This window comes from Mytilus edulis, chromosome 2 (assembly GCF_963676685.1).
Source record: "Mytilus edulis chromosome 2, xbMytEdul2.2, whole genome shotgun sequence".
Taxonomy (NCBI): domain Eukaryota; kingdom Metazoa; phylum Mollusca; class Bivalvia; order Mytilida; family Mytilidae; genus Mytilus; species Mytilus edulis.
Window position 1 is genome coordinate 1,521,342 of NC_092345.1, and position 20,066 is coordinate 1,541,407.

Here is a 20,066-nt window from a genome sequence, read left to right on the forward strand (position 1 = left end):
TGCATATGCATGCGACCAGAATCCTGTTTACAAAACATTATATCGACATTTTACTCTGTTCAGATCTATAATGATTAAGTAATTAAGTCAGTATTTCAAGTACAGTTACTGTAAAGCATTGTTAATTTCCTGTGTGAAATGTAGATTTTATGAATGGAAGTGAATATGTTATAAGATTTGCCATAAATCACTAAGATTAACCAAGACTTAAAACAACAGTGAGATTTCTTATCAGATCTCTAATGATTCATCTTGTACTGCTTTGATCTGACTCAGTTTTACTTATATTACAAATATAGGTAGCTTAGCTTAATCTTTGTCAACATTGGCATGTCTTTGGCTTTGTAATATAACACAGTTGCTCTTTAGATGCTTATCTTGTTGTCAAATGGAGGTATACCCTTCTCTTGATCAGACAGTAAAACATCTTCCAATTAATTATTCAATTACTGTGACTATATGTTCTTTGTCTTTGTACATCTGATTACAATTGTACTTTACTCTTGCAGATCTTTACATCTGATTACAATTGTACTTTACTCTTGCAGATCTTTACATCTGATTACAATTGTACTTTACTCTTGCAGATCTTTACATCTGATTACAATTGTACTTTACTCTTGCAGATCTTTACATCTGATTACAATTGTACTTTACTCTTGCAGGTCTGTACATCTGATTACAATTGTACTCTACTCTTGCAGGTCTTTACATCTGATTACAATTGTACTTTACTCTTGCAGATCTTTACATCTGATTACAATTGTACTTTACTCTTGCAGGTCTGTACATCTGATTACAATTGTACTTTACTCTTGCAGATCTTTACATCTGATTACAATTGTACTTTACTCTTGCAGATCTTTACATCTGATTACAACTGTACTTTACTCTTGCAGGTCTGTACATCTGATTACAATTGTACTTTACTCTTGCAGGTCTTTGTACATCTGATTACAATTGTACTTTACTCTTGCAGGTCTTTGTACATCTGATTACAATTGTACTTTACTCTTGCAGGTCTTTACATCTGATTAAAATTGTACTTTACTCTTGCAGGTCTGTACATCTGATTACAATTGTACTTTACTCTTGCAGGTCTTTGTACATCTGATTACAATTGTACTTTACTCTTGCAGGTCTTTGACTAGCTGAGACACTGAGTTAGAGATTGTATTTGAGGACATTCTTGGTTGTCCTCCTGTGTGAACACAACTATTTTGGTAAGTTAAACTCTACAAAATGTTTATGACCTGGCCTTGAAGGCATAAAACTTTGCTGATCGCTCGGAGCACAAAAAATGCTCGAAACAAGAAATCCAGCAATTTGATTGGTTGATTTTGGAGTATGAGTACAAAAAACTGACTGGAAAGTTTTATGACTTCAAGGCCAGATACCCAGTATTGAACATCATAAATGGTTTAACAGCTGTGGTAAATCCTGAGGGAGGAAAGTAGGGTGGGGCTGGGTCTGGAGGTTGGAACCCCCACTTTTTTTTAATAATCTAAATCAATGCATTTAAATGGGGACATATGGTTGGACCCCCCTTTTTGAAACTATTAATCAATGCTGGTTCTGCCCCTGAACAGTCTTTTATGTCACAGCCTCTCAATGGCTCTGGAATAAAGTGTTATAAAATTCTGGGTTTTCCATTATGTTGGTCCCTATATAATCCAACAGTTGTCCAGATATTTCCCCTATGCCTGTACATATCTAGATGATTGTTGCTCCATTAGTGTTAATGAGTTATGGATGGAGTTTCTTTCCAAGAATACAAAAGTTGTGCATAAACCATCAAGAATAAATTCTAAAAATGACAAAAATACCCATAAAAATATGACTGAAAACTAACACTGATAAGTTTTGGACTCGGTAAAGGGACAGACAAACTAAATATGGAAAGTTTCCTTAATTAATGTCATCTTTAGTTACCAGATGTTGTTTAAGTATTACATTGGAGTGTGACCAACATTTTATGTTCAAATAATAACAATGCTTGGTAAAAGATATAATAGTTCATATTTCCTTAATGAGTAAAAATCATTTCTTGTTATAGTTAATGAGGAAACTAATATAATTTATCCCTACAAAGGACTATTTGCAAGGAGTTATCTTTTAAGTGATTTATTCACTCGGAATACATTTGGAAAACCTATGAGCAGCAATAAAAAAGTTTTTATCACAAATGAAAATTTGAGTTGATGGTTAATCATGTGACATTTTATGACTGGACTATTTCAGCCTCCCTCCCAGAAGAGCTTGTCCAAAGAAAAGTCTGCAACCAGTTATTGGCCCCTTGTTGCCATAAACCATTTTCTTGTCATTCTAAGAAGAGTTTTATAACTATGCCCAGTCATCAAAACCTACTAACATTAGATAAAGACTGTCTCATTGCAATCAAGTAAACCAACTGAAAACTTAAAGCTTAATCAAAATTTGCCTAATTGTGTTTCTCAGTATGGCTAATTCTTTTTGGTTATGTCCCTTGATTACAATTTAATCATCCAATAATTATAGTTCATATTTTTTTGTGATGTTTTTTATCTGACTAAAAAGCATATTTACCAGTTGAAATGTATGACTGGTAAGGACTCGGTAAACTGATTAGAGATTAGCATCTTAATTACAGTATATAGTCCTGTCTTTAGGGATATGATTACGTATTTTATCTTTTGTTAATTATGCTACAAAATTATTTCTCCTCTTTGATCAGCTGTTGTAAGAAAATTTTATCTGTGTTTGGAGAATGGAAATTGATTCTGCTAAATAGTTTATTTAAAGTTGAATGATTCTGTTAGAAAAAGAAAATTATGGGGTTGGAACATGAAATAGTGTGATGTCAATGGTAGGGTTGGGATGTTAAAAGGAGTTTTGTCCAATTTGTATGTTTGTTTTATGACATTACTGTGTATAAACATTGAATGATATTTGTCTGTATTTCCACTTATGTTATTTGCTTGAGTTTAATGAGATGCTCTTGTAAATTTGATTTAAATGGATGATTTGTTGATAAGGCATGAATTAAATAAAACAGGTGCATCCATAAACAGAAACAGAGCTAAGTCAGAAAAGGAATAAAAACATGGGCTAAATTAAAAGCAGGGATGGTAGTAATTATTTTCTGCTCTTCAATTGTGTTGTTGTCTTTTTGACGCATGTTTCTATTCTTAATTTAAGTCATGACACAAAGTCATTACATGAACAGCTATAAACACAGAATGCAAAGGAACAGCCCCTTCATGGAAAATTATTTGAGTGGGGTGGGTTTTTCTCTTGTACCATACAGTATTTTTTTACTTTCTGCAAGTCGTGTGGTTATAACTTTGCATAATTGGCATCTTGTTACTGGCTGATACTTTTAGAAGAAGAAAAAAAAATATTTGAAAAGCAATGATTACAAATTTTAAAAATTTGGGAAAATTCAAAACATAAAAAAAACAGTTGATTTTAGGGCCAATTAAAATGCTCTGGTTACCCCTTCTTACTTTTATTTTCGGCATAAGGTACCAGATAGAAACACATTAGATGGTGTTAATACATCCAGAAATGCTTTCAGTTAAAGTTTTTTCAGTGTTCTATAACATTACCGTTGACAGACTGATTTAGTTTTTTTCACTTCCCAAAGGCTTTCAGACTTAATGAATATTTAAATGTTCTAGTCAATATATTATCAATGTACTATACTACATATTTGTAGTTGAAGATCAGCAAACCACAAAAAGGCGAGAATTGATATTGATATTGAACTAAATCAGAAAAAGTGCAGGATTTATATTGAATACTATATGTTAAATCTGAGACGAGAGTCACAATAAGTCTATAATTAATTGTATAGCCTCCGATAGATTTCATATTAGAAGAGGTTCTCTAGAGACCAGAGGATAATCAAACCATTCGTTGAATATAACAACGAGGTTAAAATAAATTTAATCAGAGTTTTCTCACAATCTAAAATCAATCAGTAGAAAATTCTCTCCAATAATCTTAATTACTTTCTTTTCTGTTGAATTTATAGATATTTTCAGAAGGTACAAATCAGTGCTTCACTATTCAAGAAAAGCTTGGATATATTTAATTGGTCTTGTTGTTTGTATGCCTATCAAACATTTCAATGATTCTGACTATCTTCTGCTGAAGTGGTATCACCTGGGTAACACAACAACCCCAGTTCAGTATGGCTACCCATCACAGAGCTTTCATCTCTCAGATCAGCGTGAGCTTGGCTCCTCTGATGTCTTTGCAGTATCTTTAGCCATCAAGAAGAACTGACACAATTTTGATGGATTTTTCACCTAATTGACTTTCGATAGATCAGTTTTAATCATACATAATTGCCTATACCTGTATTGTAAAATTTTCATGATTTAAGCAATCTAACATTTTTGCTCTCAGGGGTCAAATAAAATGATGCTATTTACTTGAAATCAATAACTACTTTATTCTTAAGGAAATGTTTTACTCTATTCAGATTTCAAATAAATTGAAAGCTTGTTTCTAAGAGCTGTAGGCTTAAATTGTTCTAAAAATATATTTCAAATATTGAAAGCTTTAGAATACAATGTCTAGAATACTAAAAGGATAAGAGAGGATGGGAGGATCTTAATGGGGATGTTGGGATTGAGTCTTTATTTTGGCTTGAATTTGGGATTTGTCCTTTGTTTTCGCTGGAATTTTGGATTTACACTTATCAGGACTCTGGAATTGATGGTGATTTTTTTATGGGATTTGGGAAAGAACATTTTATTTTTTTCTTGAATTACCCAGTCCTTACACCGCCCCTCACAAAAAAGAAAATATTTGATACAAATAAAATTAATATTTTTTGGACTGACTAAATTACATACATGAAAAATTTGCTGACTTTGTACATTTAATATTATATTTATAAATACATGGTACATATTCATGGTACATATTAAATGTACAAAGTATTTTTAAAAAGTATAATATAGCAACTTTACTAATATGAGTTATCTACCTTGATCTAGTGATATCCTTAGTTTAAACATATTTATTCATCATCAATACAAATATATCATCATACAAAATACACAATAATAATAGGATTCGGAAACAAGCAATATATAGCTTATATTAATCCGTTTCCTTGAAATACCAACTCAAGTTAACTATTACATAAATATAGCATGCTGATATCCTTATATAGATTAAACCAGGTGTGTCATACATAGTATAGGGGTTCTGATAATAATAGATCATACAGAGTCATTAGCAAACAAGTACTTGGACTATGTATTTTATTTCCTGAGGTGAAAATCATTGAAGAGATAAAGAGCTTAAACTTATTTTATGTTTATTGTTCTTCCCTCTAGTCTTGAATTTGCATGAAATATATGCCACTGGACATTTGAAGCAAACTTGTTTGTTGGAAAAACAAACTACATACATTTAGTACAGGTACTTTGAAACTCAACTTGAAATGAGCTAATTATGATACGATATCAAAAATACTGTTCAATTCAGAAATTTTTTAAATGTTTTATTATTGAAATCTCAAAGTTTGTGTCCATTTGAAAAAAACAATGCAATATTTCTGCTCAAGCAATTATATTTCTTTTGAATAAAAGAATGCTATATTTCTGCTCAAGCAATTATATTTCTTTTGAATAAATAAAACATAACAAAAAAGCTGTATAAAACATCAACAAAAAAGCCATATCAGAAGCTTTAAATTAATACATGTATTGGAAAATATTTATTCAAACCTTATTCTCACTTGTCATTTAAGTTGAGATAAGTTAGATTAATATTAATGATCAACAAACAATTTAATAAATGTATATAGCTAAAAACTTATCAAAAACTATTTTGAATTTGTGTGGTGTTTTACAAATTAAGTGTCTGATTAACAGATTAATGTTTGTACAGGAATTGACGCTTGTTCAAGTAGCTACCGTTTAATTTCTCAAGTACACAATCAAAGAACTATTTATAATTTTCACAAATTTAAAAAGAAAGAGAATTTAAATAATTCCGACTACTGAGGTTCTGAATAAGTTTGACAGGTGTCAGCGTGGCGGAGAGCCGATCGAGTTACGTGTTCGCCCTGATCTAGATTACAACTGTATATTGATATAATCCTCTGCAAATAAATTCATCATTAGGTCCTCAATAACATTAGTATTACTTCAATAGATCTATTAAAAAAATCACCTCCTTGATGGTGAATAGCGCCTTTATTGGGATGTTTGAAGCGATGAAATTATAAAATCTTTTCATGTTTAATCAAAGGTAAGTTAATTTAAATTTGGAGATTTAAAATTGAAAATAATTGAACATCTTAAAACTTTGGGCTGGGTCTGTTGAAGGATTTAAATTAGGGCCATGTTTGTAGGTAAAAATGATTTATTGCATAAATATCTCAGGGCCAGTATTTTTTTCCGGAGTGTGTAAATTTGCTTAGTTCTATTTTCATTTAGATCATGAATGATTGTAAAAACAGGTTTTATATTAATTGCCATCGGACAGTTTTCTTGGTAAAAAAAGACAAACAAGTAAACTAAAACTTGAATTATTGCACAATCATCATTTACTGTTTAGGTTTATCGTGAGGAGGTTTTTATGTTTTGAGGAAAATTCTTCTTCCTCTTTTGGCTTTTTAAAATAAAATTTTAAAAAGTTATATTTGACCGATAAAAATGAATTTTACATGATGAAAACAAGACATAGTTGTAACACAATGCATATTAACTGGTGTTAAATGGATGGTCATAACGTAAAGTTATGGTTAGCCAAAAATGGGAGACAACTCTAGAGATAGATTGTTCTTTTTTCGATTTCGTGCAGAATAATGTTCACTTCAAGAAAACTTCTTATCTCAAACACACTTATCATTAGAACGTTGATATTGAGGTAAAAATTTTGATACAATAAAATCATTTAAATTTCATAAAAAAGTAATTTAAAAATTCAAATATGTGAATCTAAAATTTCAAAAATGTATTGTGAAAAGTTATATGTCACCAATAAAAATGTGTTTTACATGATTAAACTAAAATAGTTATATCATTCAACACATTATGTAAATTGATAATTATATTTTGAAAAGTTAAATTTGACCGATAAACATAAATTTTACATGATAAAAAAATTATAGTTGTAACACGAAATGCATATTAAAATTATCAGTCAGGACATTATGTGATTTTTGTATAATTTCAAAGAAATTGTATATCAGATCAGAGAAAGAGAAGCATATGGCACTTCTGTCATAAAAATGGAATAAAATGGGGAAAATATCAAGGAGATCATAGGACTCAACATTAAATTATAAATTAGGCATAATAAAATGAAACTGGTTTTAATTGGGTAAAGTATTTTTAAGATAGTCTGTGTCAATAAATGAAACATTAAAATGTCAGAAAATGTTGATTTTATTTTTTTATATGCTTAAAAGGAGGTGAAACAAAGAGGTGTGTTTTTCAGTATTTATCTTTTAACATGGGTGTCAAATTTTGAACATTTTATGACCCGCCAGCATTTTATATTGTTGATTTTAATCTTTTTTATGCTAATGACGTATTTCTGTGTAAAGATTAAATATGTACAGTATTACAGAATGAGATATGTACAAATAATGTTTTATATTTTATGGGACACTAAAAGTAACACTTTAATTATGCAACTTTGACTATAAATATGATGTAAAGCATTGATAGAATTGTTATAACTTGTGTGAAATATGATTTGCTGCTAATGCATAAAAAATGAAACAATTTAAGTGCATTGTGAAATTTCAGCTGTTAGGAATCATATATATTCCATTTGGTTGATGTTAGCAAGTGCATAAGTCATTTGTATAGAGTGAGAAATAAATAATATATTATTTTTGTTAGAAGTATAAATGTTTTGAACATATGTATTTTTTCAAACTAGATTTATATGATTAAATATACAAGCCAACATATAAATAAATCTCTTTTGGTAAAACTTTTGTATAGAAATTGTTAAAACTGTTATAGATGTAATAATAATAATAAATATTATGTAAACTGATAATTATTTTTTTGGAACAAACATTATTCCTTAGAGCTACAACAAAGACACCAAGGTTCCTCTTTGTGTTGTTTTAAAATTGCTAATGAAACCAGGGGATTTATTTAGCAAAATTATCATTTTATAAAGTAATTAGTATTTCTACAAGAACTGTTAACTTTGGAATTCAGTTTTTTTCAAGCCATAATTTCAAAAAGGAATCCTGAACTGTTGGGATCCTTTGAATGATAGAACTTGAATCTCATTATAACTTTCTTTTTATAGTTTAAATATTGTCAGTCTGTGTTTCATCCCATTATGTTACAGAATTTATCAGTTAAAGGCCCCCAAAGTAAAAAAAATATATATATTCTGAAATACAGTATTGAAGTGCTATTTTGAGATAAAAGGAAGTCATTAGAATTATATATTATATAATAAGAGTATGATTCCAATAGTTGTTGGTGAAGTATGAAGCGGAGGTATCTTTACGGAGGTATCTTTATGGAATGTGTAGTTCTGTTACAGTGCTGTATCAATAGTAAGACTATCTGTTACCTAATCAAGATAAGAGTTATAGTCTTGTGTGGTCTATGATGTCAGACTTTGTTTTAATAACCTTGGTGAAATAGTGACATCAAATTGTAACGTTTTTAAAATTCTAAAGAAATAATTTAGACCTGACTTCTTAAATCATTTCATTGGGAGACTAAATTTGTGTGGAAAAAGTACCATGCTATAAAACTTTGATAAGCCAAAACCATAAGACTCGATCATCAGTGACCCTCAGATTAGAAAAAATTGAAATTAAACAATGATTTTGATAAAGACAATGAGGATTTGAGAGCATTTCCTCAGAATCATAAATGTAAAAGCATTTCTGTTGAGAACTCTAATGATTTTCAATTTTAATACATATATAAATAAATTTGCTTATGTTTATCATAAAGAGCATAGAAATAAAAAAAAAAATACGCTCAAAACTTATTTAAATTAATGTGACAGAAATTTTGTGTGTTTTTTGTTGTTCTCTGTCTGTATTGTTACCTGCATCTGAACCAATGGAAAAAGCAGGTCTAGTTCAATCACTTGACTCTGTAAGTCTGTCCATTGATTTGTAAGTCTATGGGTAGAAAAATTTCAAATGATTGGTCTGCATCTTGGAACTGTTGTGTGTAAAGAATTTTTACATCCACCATATCCCTTAATGCAGCCACTTCCTGTTTGCCGTTAAGTATTTAACAAGACTCATTGTTCAAGGAAATTTTCAACAAATTTTTCTTGGCTTCGTTGACTTTTAGGGAATGTTCATTTATACTTAAGCATGAAATATTTAGATATAATGCATTTTATCAAAGTGACACCATTCATTAAAAATCTCTATATATTCACAAAGTCGAAAGAACCTAGCATTAAGTGAAAATATATCAGTTGAAAATGACTTTCAGACATTATAATCCTTAAAACAGACATCAAATGTATACATGAATAGACAACAATTTACCATGTAATGTTACCTCAATCAATTGCATGTAGTGATGCAGGTCCAGACATTGGTCTTGTCTTAATAAGAATGTTGTGTTTGTTTAAAATTATTGGTTGTCATTTTTAACCGGATTTTTGTGACAAAAATGTCGGTTATTGATTTGGGGATGTACGGCATAGGCGGGTTGCAATCAAAAGTTGTCCGTGCATTAACTCATGAACCATTCAACCAAAGCTTTTAAAATTTTAATATGTTGTTACTGACAACTAAATGAAGGTCAAGTTCAATAATGGCGATTTTGACTTTTACCGTTCAGGAGTTATGGTTCTTGAAAGATTGAAAAATGGAGTTTCCAGTCGTGTCCGTGCATTTACTCATGAACTGTTCTACCTAAGGCTAAGCTTCCCAAATTTTAATATGTTGTTACTGATGGCAGCAATTGTTTTGTTTATTATAATATTGCCTATTATCTTTGAAGACTATAATAGATATATAGAAAGAAACGTCTATTAACAAAAATGATAAGCAATATACAAGATTAATGAAAAAGAGCTGATTTTATATTATAGTCTTTAAAGGTGAAAATTCACATAGATCCAGTTGAGCAACACAGTTTCTTAAGAGCCTCTAGTTTTTATCTTTTTACAATAGGAATCAATTAACATCAATTATCCCCAAGAATAAGAGTATATTCTTCATGTTACACTGTATAAAATGAAATATTAACTACATAGATAATGAGAAGCTGAAATATATAAAATATTGATTGGATCTGTAATTTGAATTTTTGTTGACAAAATAGCTTTACTATTCCTTATTCCAAGTCATTCAAAGACATGAATTCAATTGAGAAAATTGTTTTATCATTTAACAAGTGTCATGTTTTAATGTCCTAGGAAGGTCAAACTTGTTGATGAAAGTAATGCAATTTTGTTGTAATTTCTTATTTTTTCCATCCTAGTTCAGTGGTGTATATGTTTACAAACAAACATTAAATAGACAATATACTTTCTTATTTCCCAATTTCATAGCTGGAGAACGTCAGTATGATCCCATTATTGGAAAGATAATTGATAATCTGCCAGTAACTTGGATGTCATAATTGGCGCAGACAGTGATTTCCCCTGTGCTGTACTATCACAATAAGTTACCGTGTTTATAGAAAACTTGGTCAAATAATCTGAAAATCTACAGTATTCGTTCTATACCAAACCTTTTTTTGGTTAACAGATATACCTTAAAACCTTTCAATGATCATGATTCTAGTTAGATAGAAAGAACCATGGGAAAAAGTTTCGTAAATAACGTCCACGGATAGATAACTTTGGATTGATTTGACATTTTAGATAGTTGAGATAAATACAAAATAGATTTGATTTTTCATGATCTGTCGTTCTACCAATCAATTTGTTTATCTGAGGATTCTAACCTTTCAGAACAAACCCTTAACACAAACATCACAAGATATTTTGTATTATTTTTTTAGGTTTATAAAGGAATTTATTCCTGATATTGAACATTATATCTTTTCTAACGCTGTTAAATAAATAAATTTAAAAAAAATTGGTTCTTTGACATTTGTGTTTGTCCAGTTGCTTTTTCATTGCTAATGTTTTATCAGTTATTAGAGGATGACTATCTGAAGATGTCTGTGTTATTGATATTACCCTGATCTCATTGATGTTACCTTAACTTGATAGATGTTACCCTCACCTCATGGTTGTTGCCCTGCATCTTCTTTGATTCATTTGTTATAATATTATTATTACTCTGTGTATCCTATATTGTTGAGTTTGATGTTTCACCATATCGCCTCCTATTTATACAAAAATTGATTTTTAACTTAAATGAAAGAAGCTTAATCTTTTGAAGATCTTTTTTAATATTCCGATAGCTTAACACGCAGCACAAACAGATTGTTTCCTTTACATTGATTACTGGTAATACTTTGGACATTGTTTCTGATATTTCTGGCATGATGCTAAATCCCCCTGGATTCTTTTGTAAACTTACAAGTTTATATTTAAATCGTGCTTCCCTCACATGATGTAATTGTTGGTTTTAGGTTATTTTGGTATCATAATACCATTTTACAGACAATTTGTTCTAAAGATAGCTGAATAGCCTCATAAAGCCATAGTATACATTATATATATTGTTTTCTGAAAGCCTTTGATCGTAAAGACTGATTATGATTGGTTGTTTATGGGTGTAAATAGTTGATGAAGAACAGGAAGTATTTTTGCCTTCCCTGCCAATATTATTTTACAGTTTTTTTATGCCCTCTCCTTGTATTTAAATTTAAGACCTGGTGTTCTTATGATAGAACATTATATTATAATAGTTGACTTTAAAAAAAACCTTATTTTTACATTCATCTTTTGTGGCTCATGATAGATTTGTTTTAAGTGCCTTGTCAAATTAAAAATCCTGTTAAAAGTGTGATTATTTCCTACATGCATGATACTTGAATTAGTTAGATTTGTAATTGTTTTGGACCCTCAAGGACAATGTTAAATAAAATGACAATTGCAGGTTTGGTTTTCACTTAGTTATTTTAATTGGTTTTGATTCCGCATGAAGTTAATTAGATGTATCGTAGCCAATGGCTCGTCAGCTAATTACAAACATTTGAAACATGCAAAATCTTCATTTTTAGAGCCTCTTATTAGGACTTCATTTTTTTTGCGTGACTCATTGTTGAAAATAGGCACACTTTATGAAGGTACCCTGGGGCTCTCTTACCATTCCATTCCTGAAAACCTTTTTGTGAGATTCTTGAAGAGTTTCCCACCATTGTTAGAAGTCGTACACATCTGATGAGAATAATAGCCCTGGGGTCAGAAAAAATTTAATGTCGGAACACAGCTGCTTTTCATTGTTATAAAAACTATCAGAAGGAACTAATTAAAAAAAATATCTAATTATGGAGTCTTTCACAGAGGACGAAATGCTTGTTTTTTTTATGTAAAGAGTTGCAATAGGTTTTATTACAGATGCAAAAGACAATAAAATTGGTATAAAATGATACTCTAGCTATCATCAATTATCGAAATTAATGAAAATATGATAGAATACAAAAATTACACAATTTTTTAATCTATTCCTGATTTTAAGACTGATGCAGTTCAAAAGTTATTATAAAGTAGTTCATTTTTCAGAGTTTGAATGTCAATATTTCTAGGTCAAAATTGTTTCCCATCTGTATTGTTTCTGATTTAAATTTCCATAAATATCAAATTAATACGTGGGTCTATTTCTTGTTATTTTATCTTAATTTGAAAATAAGCAAAAGGAACTCATCCTAAGAAATTACAACTTTACAGTGTTTGAAATTCAGATAATTCTAACAACTCATTACTAGTTCAGTTAGCTCCAGTCCATCTCAGACACAAGTACAACTCACCCAAACCTTATTGTACAAAAGGCCAGTCCATCTCAGACACAAGTACAACTCACCCAAACCTTATCATACAAAAGGCCAGTCCATCTCACACATTAGAACAACTCACCCAAACCTTATTATACAAAAGGCCAGTCCACCTCACACACAAGTACAACTCACCCAAACCTTATCATACAAAAGGCCAGTCCATCTCGCACACAAGTACAACTCACCCAAACCTTATCATACAAAAGGCCAGTCCATCTCAGACACAAGTACAACTCACCCAAACCTTATCATACAAAAGGCCAGTCCATCTCAGACACAAGTACAACTCACCCAAACCTTATCATACAAAAGGCCAGTCCATCTCAGACACAAGTATATTTACTCACCTAAACCTTATCATACAAAAGGCGGACAGCATCATCCTGAATTTAAATGAAAGGATATTAAGGACTGGATATATTTTACAGAAAGTACAAATTTCTTTTGTTTTCTCCACATGCACTGCTTATAATACTTGTAGATAAACATTTTAATGACAAAGCCTATATAACAAAGCCTATATTTCTATAAGACAGGATGTTAAAAGATGTCGGTTTTATGTCTAGACTATAGTATACTTAATTTTAATTGATATGTCTGGACTATAGTATATTATAATTGCTATGTCAACCCAATTTTAGATCTATGCACATTATGTACTTTATAAGTAGAATAAATGTGATTATATTGTAGATTTTTTGTTCTGACTGAGGCTTCTTATGTAAGTGTTAACACGGTCTAAAATCCAATCAAATAGATATAGAGAGTTTTCAGAGTCAAATCAAAGTTACATTGTAACAAGCTTGTAAAAGCTGGTCATCAAAATTCAGAGTAATGGAAACCGTAAAAGATTTTGCATGAAAACTGTCACTGACAAAAAAAAATGTTTTTATATTTTGATTTTTTTTCTTAAATTATTGCATTGACTAACTAAATATCTGGAAATATTTCGTTTTATTTATATGGACGTGATGCACTATTGAAATGCTAACTACTATAATTGTTATGGACTATAAAGTGCCAGGTTCTACTGGTTATTTATCAGATAAATATTAACAGTCATTTTATGTTGCGGTGAGATACAAGTTTTTTTGGAGACAAGAAAATCATAAAACACCAGTCCTTCTACTTGAAAAGTTAGTTTGTTCTCTTTCAGAAAAGATAGAAGTGTCATAAAACAGTAAATCAGACTCAAAATAACATCATAAAATTATTCTGTCTTTTTCAATTGCCATTTATTAATAAACAAAGTTGGTAGTGATATCTCATAATGTTACATGATTTGTTTATACAAAGCATGGCGATATGTACCTGGCCTTCATTTCAGATGGCTTTAAGTAAACAGAGGAACCAGTTAAAAGTGCTCTGTATGTTTGATGGGTTTTTCCTATTCCCAGGTGCCAGATCCCACAAATATGTATATATAAACTGGTATCTTTTTGTCAGTAAGGTGTCAGACATTGTGCTATCGTTGATTGAAACCTGCAGACTCTGTGGCTCTAAGTTTGTTTTCTTGTTGAACACTTTATAAATCTATTCTGTCATGTTCAAAAGAAGTCATTCCTCCTAATTCACTAAGGAGGACTATCTTCAAAACTGAAGTGATGAAGAAATCATTCAAACATGTATTTAAAAATAGTTTACTTTCTGCAATTACTTTTAACAAACTAAAGACAGCTTGAACTATGTTTATTATAAGTATTGCAGCATATACAAGTGTCTGTACCCTTATACCACTGTTGATTATAAGTATTGCAGCATATACAAGTGTCTGTACCCTTATACCACTGGGAATCCAATTGTTTACACATTCTTTTTCCTAATTCTTGTCCTGATTATGCATGAAATATTTGTCACTGGACTATTAACAAATATTTATTAATGACTTAAACAGTCATAAGTTTTGTTTAAACCTGCCTCCCCCTTATTTAGCCATTATAATGTTGTGTTTTTTCAGAATAGAGTGTCTTTATATGTCAATTACTTTATAAAAAGGGATGTCTCACCATTTTTTTTGGTCCCATTGTCAGATGGTTTGAAGAGGGTTTAGAACTGCATTTAGGTTTGGGTAAGTTGAATTAAAAGGACTTAAAAGACCTAAAGATAGGCATGGTTCTGAGCCTTTATACAAGGCTGAGACTACTTCCTACAGACATTTTATGACTGTAAATCTAGCGGACATAACGGTATAAGTATGCAGACCTTGTAAATGACCATTATACATTGTAGCTGATTGCATGTCATTTATAACATGTCTATACAGGAAACATCACAAAACCACACTGCTTAGACTGACTGCTTATACTAATGATGTGTCTGTGGTCAGATCGGATAAAGATGATTGATGAAATGTATTAATGATCATTATGTTCTATATACTCAATTAGAAAGAAAAGAAATGATATGGTGTCTTCCTTCATTTTACAAAATCACGAGATTTAACAAAAAAGAAAAAAATTAGGGCTTCTATTGTTGTTCTTCATCTAAAATTCACAGTGTAGCCTAAGTAGCACAGAACAAGTCTCCTTTAAACCTAAAAATGATTCCATATATGAACATTCCAAGTAAGTTTTTTTTGTATTAGGCTTGAACCTTTCTCCATGGCCACTCCCTCCTCCTGAGCACCCTTTGCCATCTTCTGTCACCTTTTATTCTATCAGTCTTATTTTTTTTGGCTTCAGGGGTAATTCAAGGATGATCTACTTAACAAGAAGTGAAGTACAAAAACTATTTACTTGAAAGATAAAGCATTATATATACTATACTGTACACTGTAGCCTTTCAGTTTGATTGAGTCCTGTAAAATTGTTTTCTCAATTTTAGGGACATTCATATTGCATTCTTTCTGATTTTTATGCCCCATCTACGATAGTAGAGGGGCATTATGTTTTCTGGTATGTACGTCCGTTCGTCCGTCTGTCTGATCGTCTGTCTGTTCGTCCCGCTTCAGGTTAAAGTTTTTGGTCAAGGTAGTTTTTGATGAAGTTGAAGTCCAATCAACTTGAAACCTAGTACACATGTTCCTTATGATATGATCTTTCTAATTTTAATGCCAAATAAGAGTTTTGACTTTAATTTTACGGTCCACTGAACATAGAAAATGATAGTGTGAGTGGGGCATCCGTGTACTGGGGACACATTCTTGTTCAAAGTGTTTAATATCTTAATTGATATTTTGATTGGATATAGTATGTAGATTGAAGAATTCTGTTGAAGTAATTTTCTATTGATTATTACTATGTGGTTACACCAATTAACACCAGATTAAGATATCCGTCAATAAAACACTTTTAACTTAAGTAAATGTCAAATTGGTACATAACTTGGCTGTAGATGTGTTTTTCTGTGCAGTTAATGGGGCCATCAACTTAGGTTTGTGTATTGATCCTGCAATATCTACCAATAACTCTCGTATTATTAATGGAATATATTTCTTGCACGACAAGTCTTATTGTAATATACTAGGAGACGGAAATAAAACACCTTTAAGTCTAGGCTGTATTTCACATCAAATGTTATGCAATTTTAATAGTAGAAATGCCGAAAGTATTTACATACAATATTTTTTTCTGATTAATTTCCATGTATTTAGATCATTTTAGGCACGGTAGAATGTATAAAACTTAACACAAACCTACGAATTAGATCCTTGAAGAAGGTAACAACTATCAAATCTAATTCAATTTGTTTATTATGATTTTGATTGGACCACATAATATATTTTGAGGATTTATATCCACTGTTTACATGTCTAACTAAAGGATGCCGCCATTTTTAATTCAGGAAATTATTGGTATGTTTTTCCTTCAATAATTAACAAACTAATTAGACGCCTATAAAATCTACTTATTCTCAAATTTTATTTCATTCTGAAGCTTTCAGATAGACCATAAATGTCGGCTGGTATTTTCCCTTAACACTGGAAGCCTATGTATGATTCTCTGTGTTAAGGTTTCAATGACATCAGAACAATGTTTTGCTGAATTTTGATTTGAAAATTATGTTGTGATTGAAATATTTGACTATTTTTATTGGAATAGGGATCTTACTGTACTGAATTTTAAGCCTGGCTTAGGTTAAACTTGGTTTTAGTAGGCTATGTCAAATACATTATATTTATCTTGTTAATAGTGTCTGGTCTTTTCTTTCTTCAGTCTTTTGCTTTGCTACCCAAACCAGTGGAAACCTTGTGGATTCTGTTAACTTTTTATTCTTTAATTCTTTAAAAGGGACATTAGCTGTAAAAGTCATGTTCACTCAAGTTTATTTATTTATCAGATTTATAACATGCTAAAACATGTATGTAAAAATTACAAAAAGTCTAAAACCACAAATTAACAGTGCATAGACTTGATAATATGTACCAGTATTTTTGGGTTCTTTTATTTAGACATCATCTAATAAACCATCGAGATGACCTCTGAAGATTGCCAACGGTCATATAACCTGATGTATTGTCATAAATTTAAAAGTTAGAAATCACTTGCAGTTGAATTTTTCTGGGTATGTTTGATTCATATTGTAGGTAAAAAAGTATGTTAATTATCGGTTTTTACGCCTGTAAGGGGACATATTATGGTATAATGCTGTCTGTCTGTCCATCCCTCCTTCTGCCTTCAACATGTTGGACAATAACTCAAAATCGCTTTAACCAATTTGCATGAAACTTTATTAATGCACTTAGCTCCCTCTTGAATTTTATAAATTTGATATCTCCTATTTCCAAGTTATGGGTTTTTAATCATTAGAAAGGGTGATTTTCAAGTTTTCAGCAATAAATCATTGAGCAGACATCCTGAAACTTGGGGGACTGTTTTATATCTATTAGAATAAACTCCCTTTACTATTTTTGAAAAATTTCTGATACAACATTTATTGAACTTTATTCTCTGAAAAAGCAATGGTTGTTTCAAGTGCTATTGGTGAACCTCTTTAGTACTTGTATAAGATGAATTTTTTTTCTGGATCAAATCAGTCAGCAAATTGATTCATCTTTGTTTCACTTTAAATGTTGACATTTACTTTTAATAGCTGAATATATGTGTAACCAATCTCCATCTCAGGGTCACATGAGTTACTATTCAATGAGGTTGTGTTATTTAGGGACCAATAGTTGCTTAAACCTCTTTATTGTGGAACAGATTCAGTTACCAAATCTCGTGCAACATGACATTTCTCAACTGTTGTCAATAAAATTTTACAATTTAAAAAGTTATGGCGGTTAAAAATTGAAAAATAAAAAAATTGACCTTCTCAAGTGGAGAAATTTCGTATCACATTCATGCAATGTAAGAATCTATTATTTATCTTGTATTTATATGTTTCCATGGTGACAGGTCTATGTCAGTAATAAAAAAAACAATAACATTTATATTTCTTCCTAAAGCCGATCATTAGTATTCTTTTTCTTCATTTATATGACAAACATCAAGTAATTGTTTTAATGTAACAAAACCTGAAACATAAAATACTTGTTAAATTATTCATATGAAGACATTCTATCTCTTAGGTTCTTTTATACCCAGCCTTGTGGTGCCATTTTAATACGCTACATTAAGTTGAAAATTTTATTATTAATTTCTCTATTGCATTTTATCTTTTATTGCATGTAGAGAATTAATTCCGATATTAAAAGTTACAATATATAGTAAGAAGCCTGAGTAATAGTAAGGATCCAGTCGAGGAATATACAGTTGTTATTTTTCTCTAACATCATTATTGAAATCATCAATAGCGTGTAAGCAGTAATGATATATTCAGTGTGATTTCAAGCTGTATTGTATAGAGACTTGTCTCTGTTGTTGAATATTGTTTTTTGGTTTTTGCATTGGCATTAACCCTACGTATTGTTTTTCACTAATGAATCTGTGTTAAAACAGAGAATTTCTTAAATCTGTATTGTTAAACCCTTTTTTTTAAAGGAAAAATTGGTTATCAATTTGGTAATGTACATCAGGTGGGCATCAGTGGGCGGGCTGACGACAGCCAAACCTGTCTCACAGTGCATTTACTAATGAACTTTTCAACCAAAGGTTTTCGAATTTTAATATGTTGTTACTGATGACAAAACGGTGGTCAAGTTCAATATTTCATGATTGTCACTTTTATCGTTATGTGATATTGAAAAATGCCAAAACACAAATAAAAGTTGATAGATCGGACTTGCTGTCGCTTTGACAGCCTCTTGTTTTACAATGTATAAGGAAAGGGTTTTCATCATGTAAGAATCTATAAACTGGGTTTATTCTGTTACTCATGTAGGTATTTATTGTCATCCATGAATGGGTATTTTAGTAAATCTGCAATTTCAATTTCAGACTATGTTCATTGACAGATGTAAAGTTATTAACATATATCAGAGAATTATACTTGCAGTAAAGACCATCTTGACTTTGCAGTAAGGTTTGATCATTTTTGTCTAGAGTCACATACATATTAATCTCAACATTCAATATTAGAGAAGTCTGAAAATCAGTGCTAAAAAAAATTAAAAGAGTTATGCCCCTTGGAATTATTAATTTTGATAGAAAATAACATTTTAAGGGTTATGCCTCTTGGAATTATTAATTTTTATAGAAAATAACATTACAAGGGTTACACTGTACAATTTTTACCCAAAATTTTTTATCAAATTTGTATGAAAAGGTTATATCAGCAAATTCTATGACAATTTCCAAAATTAGGATGATTGACTGTTGCTCCTCCCTATAATATATAGGAAGTTGTATTACATTTGCTCTCAAGCCTTCATTTCTCTGAGATATTCTTTAAATAAATACCAACGGTTGTTTTAGTAGTTACTGCCTTTGGGCAGATAAAATATGTGCAACGTGGGACACATTAGAACTCTGTTTTTTTTTTTTAATTAACCTTGATTTGAAGGTTACCACTCTGTTCTCAATGATGATGTATACAGGTTTGACTGTATAGTGTGTGTGTGACTATACTCATACTTCAAATGACCTTGTTGAAAGAAACATTAAATGTTGACCAAATATGGAATTTTTGTTTTCATTCTAGAACAATGAGTCTTTAGAGAACACTTAATTCCTGTGAAAATTTTATTTTCCTTTACAAAAAGTTTTTGACTAAAGCAACAACATTTTTATCCAACATATAGACTGATAAGTTTTGAATCGGTGATATAATTTG

General features: G+C 30.5%; 1 protein-coding gene across 2 annotated transcripts in view; it reads left to right on the plus strand.

Annotated features, from left to right (window-relative positions):
- LOC139511216 (discoidin domain-containing receptor 2-like) overlaps positions 1 to 20,066 on the plus strand; it is a 159,926-nt gene that overhangs the window by 4,293 nt on the left and 135,567 nt on the right. For both annotated transcript variants that reach the window (XR_011661987.1, XM_071297795.1), the window contains exon 2: positions 1,140 to 1,223. The gene's annotated coding sequence lies outside the window, so the exon portion shown is untranslated. The remainder of the gene's footprint in view (positions 1 to 1,139; positions 1,224 to 20,066) is intronic.